Genomic DNA, 12128 nt, shown 5'->3' on the forward strand with positions numbered 1-12128 from the left:
GAATATATGTTTATGTACTGCTGCTGATCTCTTTATCTTGCTAATGCTGAGTCTTCTTCCACTGTGTGCACTTGCTGCTTCCAAGAATAGTGAAACTTATCGTACACACACCAACAGGCACCAGTGTGGAATATACAATTAATAGCATGACATATTGTTATTCATTATCAGGCAGCATCATATTCTGCAGTACTGTTCATTGGGAAACTAGCGACATTTTTAGGGTAACTTATAAATTATGTTCGCCCAAGGGTGCAGAGTAGTATCACCTATTTCATATTAGTTATATTCCTTTTTTATGTTGGCATAATGGTACCTTCAATGCCTTCAAGTAAATCTAAGCAGCATATACTGACAACCGTGTGTTTCAAGGAAAATGGGCAATGAAGAGAACAAGCAATAAGGGAATGCAGGATAGTAGGTTTCATTGTGCCCAATGCCCAAATCATGTTGAAAACTTTTACTGACAGTTAGGAAAGATTTGATAAACAGGGAAAATCTCAACTGTGATAAAATCTGACTGTGATAAAATTATCCGCGGGTAGTAAAATAATGATGGTTTCCTCTCCCTTTTTGTCCAAAATAATTATCTCATAGGCAGGGTCGGACTGGGCTGGCAGGACACCGTGAGAAAACTGTTCCAAACTGGGCGCTGCTCCCTTACCTCCCATTGCCCTGATTGTGTCCACAAGAACAGATAAGAAAGTACAGGCTGGTGGGGAGGTGGGAAAGGGGGCTTGAGGCTGGGGAGAGGGGTCCATGGAGGTGACGGGAGGCCCGCAGCTGTGTGTCGGACTTTGACGAGGCAGCCCCGGTGGGCCTGGACCCCCCCCAGTCCGAAGCTGCTCATAAGTCTCATCTAACAAATGTGATATTTCATCATATCTCCTTTTTGTGGAAGCTGAAGTACAGGTACAGGTATCCACAAAACTTTGAATTACAGGAAGGCCTTCTAACATAGACTCCTTTTTATCTACAGTATATAATACAATTTTTTTTTTAAATGATTTCCTTTTTCTCAGTAATTATAAAAACAGTACCTTGTACTTGATCCAGACAAAGATATAATTAATCATTATTGGACACAAAACCAGCCTATTAGGCTTATTTAATGTTTTAATGATCTTCTAGTAGACTTAAAGTCTGAAGATCCAAACTACAGAAAGACTTGTTTCCAGAAAACCCAGAATCCGGGCATTCTGGATAACAGGACCCATACCTGTATAATCAATAAGCAAACTTAAGGGTCATTTTGTTAGGCAAGTGCAGTGTGCAATTTTGTATGCAATTATCTGTTTATTTTTCCCAGAATTCCAGCATCATTGTTGCAGAGCGCACTGTTGTGTTCATCACAATTATGTCCAATACCCCTAAACGTATGCAATTGCGCTAGCGTTTTGTTAATCAATTCTTTCGACCCAAATGAACCATGTTACTATATACTACTGAATGAGCCTTTGTTCAGGATCCTGAGGCGTAACAGTTTGCATTGCAGACTGTTTCTGCTCAGACACTAGGAAGAGAGGGAGCATCTTGATCAGCCATAACAATGACATATACACCTAGAAGTCTGTTGAATTCTGTTGCATCATAGAGACATTTTCTTCCTGCTGTTTCCTAGTCCATTATCTTTGATTGCAGACAGGTATTGCAATGTAATGTTGCAAACAGCTAGCAATTAAGAATTCAGATCAGAAACTACCCACAATGCATAAAATAGCACAGACACCTCAAGCCCATAGTTTTGCTGTCAGAGAGCTTCACAGTCTAATATGGATGCAGGTTCTTTTCTTACCCCCTGGTTCCTTTTACATTCAAGGGACATAGAGCAGCAAAGATAAACAGGCTTGTATAAGGAAAGCGCATGTGCTACACTGTACCAGACCCACCCCAATTTGTGCTGTGCGACATAGCACCAGTCAAATTACATTTATATCTGTCTCACTGGAAGGACTCACAGTACAGAAAATTTCTCTTGAAGTGAGATGATGATGTGACTGAATTAGAAATACTGCCAAGAACTGCCAAGAAAAGGTAAGAGCCTTAAAGGGGTGGTTCAATTTTACATTTTGTTTTAGTATGTTATAGAATGGCATAGAGGCGGGGCAGACAATTACTTTCACTTTCCATTCAGCACTTCCTAGGTGTCACTGCTCTCCCCACATTCCCTCTATTCACTTCACAATTTAATTGTGTAGCCAGGGCATGGGGATGGACATCAGGGCCCCCATTCTGGTGCACAAACAAGATTCTGAGATGATACAAGGTTTGTCTTAATAATAGTGTCCACAAAATGGCTCCTGCCTGCTTGCTATAATTAGCAGTTCCCAGACTGAAGGAAACAAGATTCAAATAATTTATATAGTGTAATTAAAGTTCATTTTGCTTGACTGATGTGATAAAATAGGATTATGAATAATTGTTTTGGGTGACAGGTCCCCTTTAAAGTTTTGCCTGCCAAAAACATATTGGATATGGACTGGCAGGCAAGTGCTCTAAGTGCCAAGAGCTTATTACATCAGTTCTGCACAGGGTCGGACTGGGGGGCCCGGGGCCCACCGGGACTGCTGGTCCAGGGCCCCCCACCCCCCTACTGCGCCGCACCGAGTTCGGCCGCTCGAACGCCACCATGCGCATGCGCTTCTCGTGCGCATGCGCGAGCGGCGATGCGCATCGCCGAAAACTTTTTTTTCAAAAATTTTTATATGTAGAGGGGGTCTGGCACCCCGGGGGCCCACGAGGGTCGGGCCCACCGGGTTTTTTCCCGGTGTCCCGCCGGGCCAGTCCGACACTGGTTCTGCACTTCAAGAGCATTACCCTATGCATTGGTGGCTTTTGCTGCTTCCACAGAGGGCTAGGCAGTGACACAACCCCCTAGGCAACGAGCCAAGGTGGCTGCCATGATGGTCCTGCATCATGATCGTTGCAGGACCTAGTCATACAGCCCCCCATTGCCCGCCCACTCACTTCCTGCTGCGTAGGCTCTGCAGATCCTGGGACTCTCAATGCAGCCAAGGACCCCCTGCATACAGAAACAATAGGTGGCCTTTCTTTACACATACAGCAGAACCCCCATTTTAGGTTTTTCAGGGGATCAAAAAAAAATGGTGTAAAATCCAGGAAAATGTAAGGGGAAATATATTATGCATAATATATAGGTGGGACCGCAAAACAACAACAATAAGGGAAAACTTAAAATCAGGGGAAGGAAAATTGAATTTCCACTATAGAAATTGAATACATTTCATGATCCACAAGAGCAGTTGTTGGGATAGGAGTCCACTGAAGAGCCACCACCAGTGCAGAGGTCCTCCAACACCAGTGACAAAATTACTCCTCCTGCCCTAATGCACAAGTGTTAAAGTCAAGGGGTGTCAGTACGTGTGATCACCTAATTGAGCTTTGTTCATGATTTTCTCTTTCTTTGTTTCCATAATAAAAACCTTCAGCCATTTATTCCCATTATTTTTGTTACATTATATACAGAACCAACTCATTCTACAGAGCAGAACATCCATGGGAGTAAACACTGAAACAAAGCACTGTCTTTGGGGGGACCACTGGAGAAAACTGGGTTCACTGTTAAAGGAATATACCTCTGCATGGTACTAGACTGCTTGAGCAGGTAAGGCCACAGACAAATGTAAAATTCTTCTTACAGGAAATTTAACTGGAGGAAGCTGGCCAAAAGGTCCTTATAACAGGTTCACAGAGTAAGTATCAGGACAGTGAAAGTTTCTTAAAGAAAAAGTGGCTTTTATTTCAGCCAGCAGCAACAGGCAGTCGAACAGGGCCGGCAGGACACCAGGAAAAAACCCAGTTGGCCCAAGCTCTTTTGGGGCCCTGCAGTCCCAGACAGACCCTGGTCCCCATGACGTCACGGGGGAACTAATCGGCACTAGGAACCAGCCGCAACCTTAGCTCCTAACCATTTGATGGAGAGTTTTGAGGTGGGAAAGAGAGGCCTAAGAAGGATCCGGTTTGTGTCGCAGCCGCTGGTTGGCGGAGAGGGAAGGATTCCTGTCAGAGCCCGCAGCGTTTCTCCTGAGGCCCCTGTCAGACGTTCCCTCAGCCAGTGACACATGCGTGGCCTACAGTTTTCCTTCCTGTCTCCGCCACAGCATGGCTGGTGAGCTCTACCTATGGGAGACAGCACATACCCCTCTACTGCCAGTGCACGACAGTTGCGCTGCCTTGACGCAAAATCGCACACACACGAGGGGGGTGTAGCGGCAGCGGCACAGAGTTGTTTGCAGCTGGGGGGCCCAGGGGTTGGTGTGAGGTTGCAGGCCCGGTGGGCTCTGGGCCCCCCATTCCGACACTGGCAACAGGTACAAAATAAAGGCAGTTTTCTTTCACAAGAATGCATCATGATTCGACACTAGCATTACTTACCTTATTTCCGTCGCATCTAACGTGACGCCTGTGTTTTTGCACAGCACGTCCTGCCCATAGGAGTACTGATTAGGCTAATCAAACCCAGCTGGTCAGCCTGCGGCACCTCACTCTGCTACAGTCCTACAGATTGTGCAGGTACATCTTCACCATGAGATCTCAATAGCCAAGTACTGTCCAAAAACAACTCCATTAGGTTCACCCTCCTGGATATTTTCCATTATCTAGATTGAGAAATTACCCAAGAAATGCATGTTGTTCATTTAAAAACAACATATTGTAGTCGAGTGATATTACATTATTAAAAGCAACGAGGTGGCAAACTCTCATGTGATCATTTTCAGTGATAGCAGTCCCCACATCGCTGAAGTCTCGGCATCTATTGTCTAACCTGTTATGTTTGCAAACACACATTACTTTTATTGCATTGTTTCCCATGATATACTGTTGCCATGTAGAATATTCTGTCAGTCAGAAGCAGTTTCTTCAACATGAGACGTGAAATGTAAAATTCAAAATAAATAAATAAGTGTAAATATGCAATTAAAGAGGATGTTAAACTTTGATATTCTGAGACAATTTGAACTTGTTTTTTTTATTTTATATTATTTCTAGTTTTTTACAGTTCCAGTTACACCCTCCCCTCCCTTTCTGACCTCTGGTATAGACACAGCTAGGCTGCCAAGATCATCACTAATACTAGCAGAAAGCCACCATTTCTTCAAGAGATGCTTAATTCAGATGCATGCCAGGACACTTTGGTCAGTATAAACTTATGTCACTCTTCTGAAAGACAACATGAGTTTGATTTATAGTATACTTCTTGTGTTAGATATGTATTCTCTCATCTTTATCTGTAAGCCCGAGACAATAGCAGAAACTAGGAGAAGGGGCTTCTTTATACAGAGCTAATTAACTAATTGCAGGGGAGGAAAGGGATGGAGGTAAGGCTAATGGGACATGTGTAGTGTTAAATTCACATGAATGACAACTCTGCTCGTCATAGATGATTTTTGTTCCAAAAAGTTGAAGACAAAAACAATGTTGCATTAGTATTCCGGAATATAAACATAAACAATATGTGTTTTTTAAAGAATTATTGAAAGAATAAGCAGAACATTATGGAGTAATTATGAACAGGACGGCAGTGTGCAAAGTGCAAAAACCAGGTAAAATCCACTGTTTTTGCACTATGCAACCCTGCCTTCCTGCTTTAAAGCATTGCTACAGGGCTCTGCATTTTGTTTTGGAGCAAGGAGACCTGTGGCCGTCCCCCTGAATATAGTGGGGGCAGGGCTAGCACTTCTGATCCATCACCTCCTGCCCTTCCAGACCCGGGTCAGAAGTGCTGTGGTGTTTATACAAATGGCCTGTAGATGTCACTGTGCTCAAGACTTATACTGTGCATACTTCCTGGAGAGCTTAAAGTTTGTCTCATATGAGTTTGAATCCTTACTGAGAGAGAATATTATGCATAGGAAATCTTCAGTGTATTACCCACAAACAAATGGAGAAATCGAGCAATTCAACAGAAGTCTGAAAAAAGCACATTGTTCTGTTGTTAGGCTGCTGGGGGGAAAGGGAGGGGTGATATTACTCCAACTTGCAGTGCAGCAGTAAAGAGTAACTGAAATTTATCAGAGCACAAGTCACATGGTGTGGGGCTGCTGGGAAATTGACAATATGTCTAGCCCCATGTCAGATTTCAAAATTAAATATAAAAGAATCTGTTTGCTCTTTTGCAAAACAGATTTCAGTGCAGAAGTCTGCTGGATCAGCACTATTAACTGATGTATTCTTACAGTATCCCTTTAAGTTCAAAATACAGTAAAATCCCATTTCCACATACGCCTATTTTACGTTTTTTCCTGGAATTGATGTCATTTTTTATCATGGTCCCATACAGGCACTTGACGCCTTTTTTTCCTGTTTTTACAATTTCGCAGACTTACACTGTTTTGCTACAGTCCCCTGGGGCAATTACAATCAGGGTTCTACTGTAGCTGTATATTGTCCTAGTATGTTAGCATAGAACTGGTTGCCCGGGGCCCAGGGCTAATAACTTGTATTAGAAAACAGCAAAAGAGCATAAAACTGGATTTTGCAAGAAGAAATATTTTACGACACAAGTATTGTATTTGATTTGGGTGTTTGGTAGTAGTTCAGCGCAAATAATGCCTAACACTGATCTGGGCAATTTAAATTCCATCCATTTAAATGTCAGTGGTTTTATCACTGGGGAAGTTCCTTCTCATCATAGCGCTGTGTGATTCTAACAGGGTATTACATCAACGCAGCAGCCTGCCAGGCACTACACAAGAAATAGGCTAGATGGAAGCAGTGTAACAATAAATGTCAGAGCAGAGAATGAGAAGTGGAAGCAGAACGTTTCTTTCCTTGTTTGCTCAGGCAGGTCTGTCAGAGAAATGCCCATAGGCCAAGTCCTGGGTTGCATTAAAGGGCCACTCCCATCCTGCACGCTGTGTTTATGGTGTTAATCATCTCTCTAGTACAGAAGTCAGCGCTGCTAACAAGAAACAAAAAAAAAAAGGCTTTTTTATTGCTACACTCAACCTTGTCTCACTTTGTTTCTTGCGGTTTTGTTACATAGTTATAGTTATAGTTAAATTGGGTTGAAAAAAGACAAAGTTCATCAAGTTCAACCCCTCCAAATGAAAACCCAGCATCCATACACACACCCCTCCCTACTTTTAATTAAAATCTATATACCCATACCTATATTAAATATAGAGTTTAGTATCACAATAGCCTAAGATATTATGTCTGTCCAAAAAATCATCCAAGCCATTCTTAAAGGCATTAACTGAATCAGCCATCACAACATCACCCGGCAGTGCATTCCACAACCTCACTGTCCTGACTGTGAAGAACCACCTACGTTGCTTCAAATGAAAGTTCTTTTCTTCTAGTCTAAATGGGAGGCCTCTGGTACGGTGATCCACTTTATGGGTAAAAAGGTCCCCTGCTATTTGTCTATAATGTCCTCTAATGTACTTGTAAAGTGTAATCATGTCCCCTCGCAAGCACCTTTTTTCCAGAGAAAACAACCCCAACCTTGACAGTCTACCCTCATAATTTAAGTCTTCCGTCCCTCTAACCAATTTAGTTGCACGTCTCTGCACTCTCTCCAGCTCATTTATATCCCTCTTAAGGACTGGAGTCCAAAACTGCACTGCATACTCCAGATGAGGCCTTACCAGGGACCTATAAAGAGGCATAATTATGTTTTCATCCCTTGAGTTAATGCCCTTTTTTATGCAAGACAGAACTTTATTTGCTTTAGTAGCCACAGAATGACACTGCCCAGAATTAGACAACGTGTTATCTACAAAGACCCCTAGATCCTTTTCATTTAAGGAAACTCCCAACACACTGCCATTTAGTGTGAATCCCTTAAAGGAACAATAATACCAAAAAAGTGCTTTAAAGTAATGAAAAAATCATGTAGTGTTGCCCTGCACTGGTAAAACGACTGTGTTTGCTTCAGAAACACTACTATAGTTCATATAAACAAGCTGCTGAGTAGCAATGGTGGAAATTGAAAAAAGGATATTTGACACAGGATAAATAATGGATAACAGATAACATTATGTTCTACAGAGCTTATCTGCTGTATAACTTGAGCCTTTTCTCCTTTGATTGGCTGCCCCCATTGCTACACAGCAGCTTATTTATATAAACAATAGTAGTGTTTCTGAAAGAAACACACCCGTTTTACCAGTGCAGGGCAACACTGCATTATATTTTTATTACTTTAAAACAATTACATTTTTTATGTTACTGGTCCTTTAAAGCAGATGCGATTTTTCTAGCAGTTTGTGTGAAGTGCTGCACTTCTAGGGAACCTGCTGCTTCTTGCACCCACTGGTGCTCCCAGAATTGTGTGTCTGAATGATGTGCAAGCTTGGAAGCAGCCTATGGTACACCTATGTACTGCCCCCAGCCTGCCCTACATGAATACGTGTTGATTTGGGTATCAGTTGTATTTTCGTATGTAATCTGTATGTTCAGATTTTGTTGTACACCTCTGTGGAATATACATGCTCTTTATATATATATACAGTCCATCTTTTAAAAAACAGGTATGGGACCTGTTATCCAGAATGCTCAGGACCTGGGGTCTTCCAGATAAGGGGTCTTTCTGTCATTTACATTTACATCCTTTATGTGTACTAAAAAATCTTTATCAAGGGTCGAATTTCGAATATAAAAAACCTTCGAAATTCAAATAAAAAAAGACCAACCGAAATTCATTAAAACAATCGGGGTTTTTTGCGGTAGAATAAGCCGTTTTCGTTTCAATTTTTTTTCTAAAAAAAACATTGATTTTTCAATTCCACCAATTGACACCAGATAGGTTCTAGGAGGTCCCCCATAGGCTAAAACAGCAATTCGGCAGGTTTTAGATGGCAAATGGTCAAAGTTGAAATTTTAAATAGACAGTACCTGATAAATTTTGATATTCGAATTCTTTTCAAATTGGAATTGAATTTGGACTATTCCCTAATCAAAGTACACAAAAAATAGCTCGAAATTCAAATTTTTTTTAATTCAACCTCGATAAACCTGCCCCATAATATACCCAATGAAATAGTTTTGCCTCCATTAAGGGTACTGTTTTTATTATTACAAAAAAAAAATTAATCACATTTAAAAATCTGAATAATCTATAGGAGATGGACTTAATTTTTGGATAACAGGTTTCTAAATAGTGGGTCCTATACCGGTACTAATATTATTAGTTTGATCCTGCTTTTTGTACTTTGCGCTGTGACTTGCACTTAGCACACTAGGGGGCACATTTACTAAGCTCGAGTGAAGAATTAAAAAAACTTCTAATTTCGAAGGTTTTTTTGGGTACTTTGACCATCGAATAGGCTACTTCGACTAAAAATCGTTCGACTATTCGACCATTCCAATAAGCAATTTCTGATAGAAGGAAAATCGTTCGATCAATGGATTAAAATCCTTCGAATCGTTCGATTCGAAGGATTTAATCGTTTGATCGAACAATTTTTCCTTCGATAGTTTGATCGAAGTCATTGCGTTAAATCATTCGACTTCGATATTTGAAGTTGAAGGATTTTACTTGATGGTCAAATATCGAGGGTTAATTAACCCTCGATATTTGACCTGTCGTAAATGTGCCCCCTAGGTGTACCATAGCCCATAGCATTACTAAACATATTGGGGGTAATTTTTAAAGTGTTTACAGTAACACCACTGTGTTTTTCACATTTGCACCCTGCTCTGCACTAAATTGCTGCACTAGCACTTGCATTCAGGTAGAATCCTGCAGCAGGTTAGGTACCCGCAAAAGGAGAGTAACCTGTGGGTTGCGGTTAGGATTTACGAATGCGTCTATAGATGCGGGTTTGCAGGTCGGGTTGCTGTTCTTAAAATATTCCTTATTTTGTATCATATCTATATTTTACATCTTTAAAAATAATTTTCGAGTGGTCGAATTTTGAGTTCATGGGAGTTTTAAAAAACTTAATGAACAACATGAATTCAAAAAATTCGACCCTTGAGAAATGTGCCTCCAAGTGTGTCTCACGGTTCTCAATGAACAAATAGGAAGAAACTATTCATATGGAAATTTGGATAGGCAAGAAGTTGTTTATTTGAAGATGCCACCCACATAGATATAATGTATATAGTGTCATATAGTGTGTATTTTTTACCCTGTCCGTGCAATGAAACCATCACTGTACAACTCCCCCAGAGCAGAAACCAAATGTATCATTGGGATAGTTCTGTCTTTTGGATAAAGTATGACATGCGTGTTTTTTTACAACTAACTGTAAGCTTTGAGGTGAGTGGAGTCATTCGGATGCAAATCTGTGGGGGCACAAGTGAGCCGGGGCTAGAAAAATCCAGAGATTGGGCAGTTAAAATGAACAAACTAAAGGGCATGAGTAAAGCTGTGTTCATGGTATAAATATACAGCTGTACTTAATATCCTGTGTTTCAGTATTTCACGTTCCACATAATAAAACAAGTTTCATATAAATGGGTTCAAGAGGTCTTTGTTATTTTGCATATAACAAAATTGTCTTCAGTGAAACAGCAGCTGGGGGTCCCAATGTGTTGCAGTGACAGTATAATTGGAAGCAATGATGTTCCATTAATGGAGAACTAAAGCAAACCTCATTTTCTGCTTGATGATTTGGGAGGACCCCTAAGCTGCTCAACAGTTGCTCAAAGCACACTGAGCATGTGTGTGTCGCAGACACTCCTAACAGAATCCAAAATGGGAAACTCCTGTGACCAGGGATGCACGAATTTAACTCGTTTCGCTTTGCTAAAAATTTGCTGAAAATTCACAGAAACGTATGGGCGTCAACATTTTTTTGACCTGCATCATTTTTTTCTCCCATTGAAGTCTATCGGTGTCATGTCTGTAGCGAAACTTAGCGGAAAAAAACGCTCCTCGCTAACAGCTTTGAAGGCCTTAGTCATTACTACTATAGAGAGGCTGAACCTTTAGGCTAGCTCAAAATTATCAATTTATAAAATATGGTATTTCTAGCCATACTTATTTTTAGGGTTTAGTTCTCCTCTAAGCTCAGCAAAGGTATCTCTTGGCAGTGCAGACACTAGAGGTGGGAACATTTGTCCATTAGGAAGATACCACAACTGTCAGTTAAAGGTCAAGTGAAGCCCAAGATAAAACCAATGCAGATCCCACTTACTCACGTGATGCCCAACTGCAATACAGGTATGAAACTTGTTATCGAGAATGGCTGAAACCTGCTGGGGTTTTCTGAATAACAGATCTTTCCGTAATTTGGATCTTCATACCTTAAGTCTACTAGAAAATCATTCACACAGTAAATAAACCAAATAGGCTGGTTTTGCTTCCATTACGGATTATTTATATCTTAGTTTGGATCAAATACAAGGTAATATTTTATCATTACAGAGAAAAAGGAAATAATTTTTAAGTATTTGGATTATTTGGATACAAATCCCTTACCTGAATAGGAATAATTTAAATAAATATTCTTATTTTCCCAAATGCTCATTGATTTACCATCTGAGAATGATATTGGTTTAAGAAAAGCAGGAGAGAAACGGTCCTCTTTTACAAAGTCTAATGTCTAACTTGCATAGTTATAAGCATCTTATTAACTCCGAAGGCCAACGATTTAGGCGTATTCATCTGGGATATAGCGCTATGAAAAAGTAACCAACTCTTGAACAGTTTTCGATTTGTCCAAAATGCAAAGAACAAAATGTAGACATTATTCGTTATCTTTGGTCCTGCCTGAACATAAGAGAACTTTGGTATAAAACAAAGAAATTTGTCAGTGATAAAACAAAAAATGTTTATAGTTTTGCGCTACAAAGGAATCTAACCAACTGATAAATAACAATTCAACCTTTAACTTTCCAGAGAACATATTGAATTCATGTTTTCTATTAATGGCTGCAATTCATGATAAGGCTCCTTCACTAGAAATTATACTAGCTTACCTGTATAACTTTTGTGTACAAGAGGCTAATCCATGTACAAAGGGAACCAAGCATTGAATATACTCTAGTCATGTATGGTATATTTATTTGAAAAATTGAGAGAAAGAAAAAAAGGCAGTTTATTCTCAAATGTTGTGATAATGAAAACTAACAATATACTGTAGAGACCCTGATATTAATATGAATCCATTAACATTATTTGGTTAAGTACCACAATTTAATTTATGATACAA

Source organism: Xenopus laevis, chromosome 2L, assembly GCF_017654675.1.
Source record: "Xenopus laevis strain J_2021 chromosome 2L, Xenopus_laevis_v10.1, whole genome shotgun sequence".
Lineage (NCBI taxonomy): Eukaryota > Metazoa > Chordata > Amphibia > Anura > Pipidae > Xenopus > Xenopus laevis.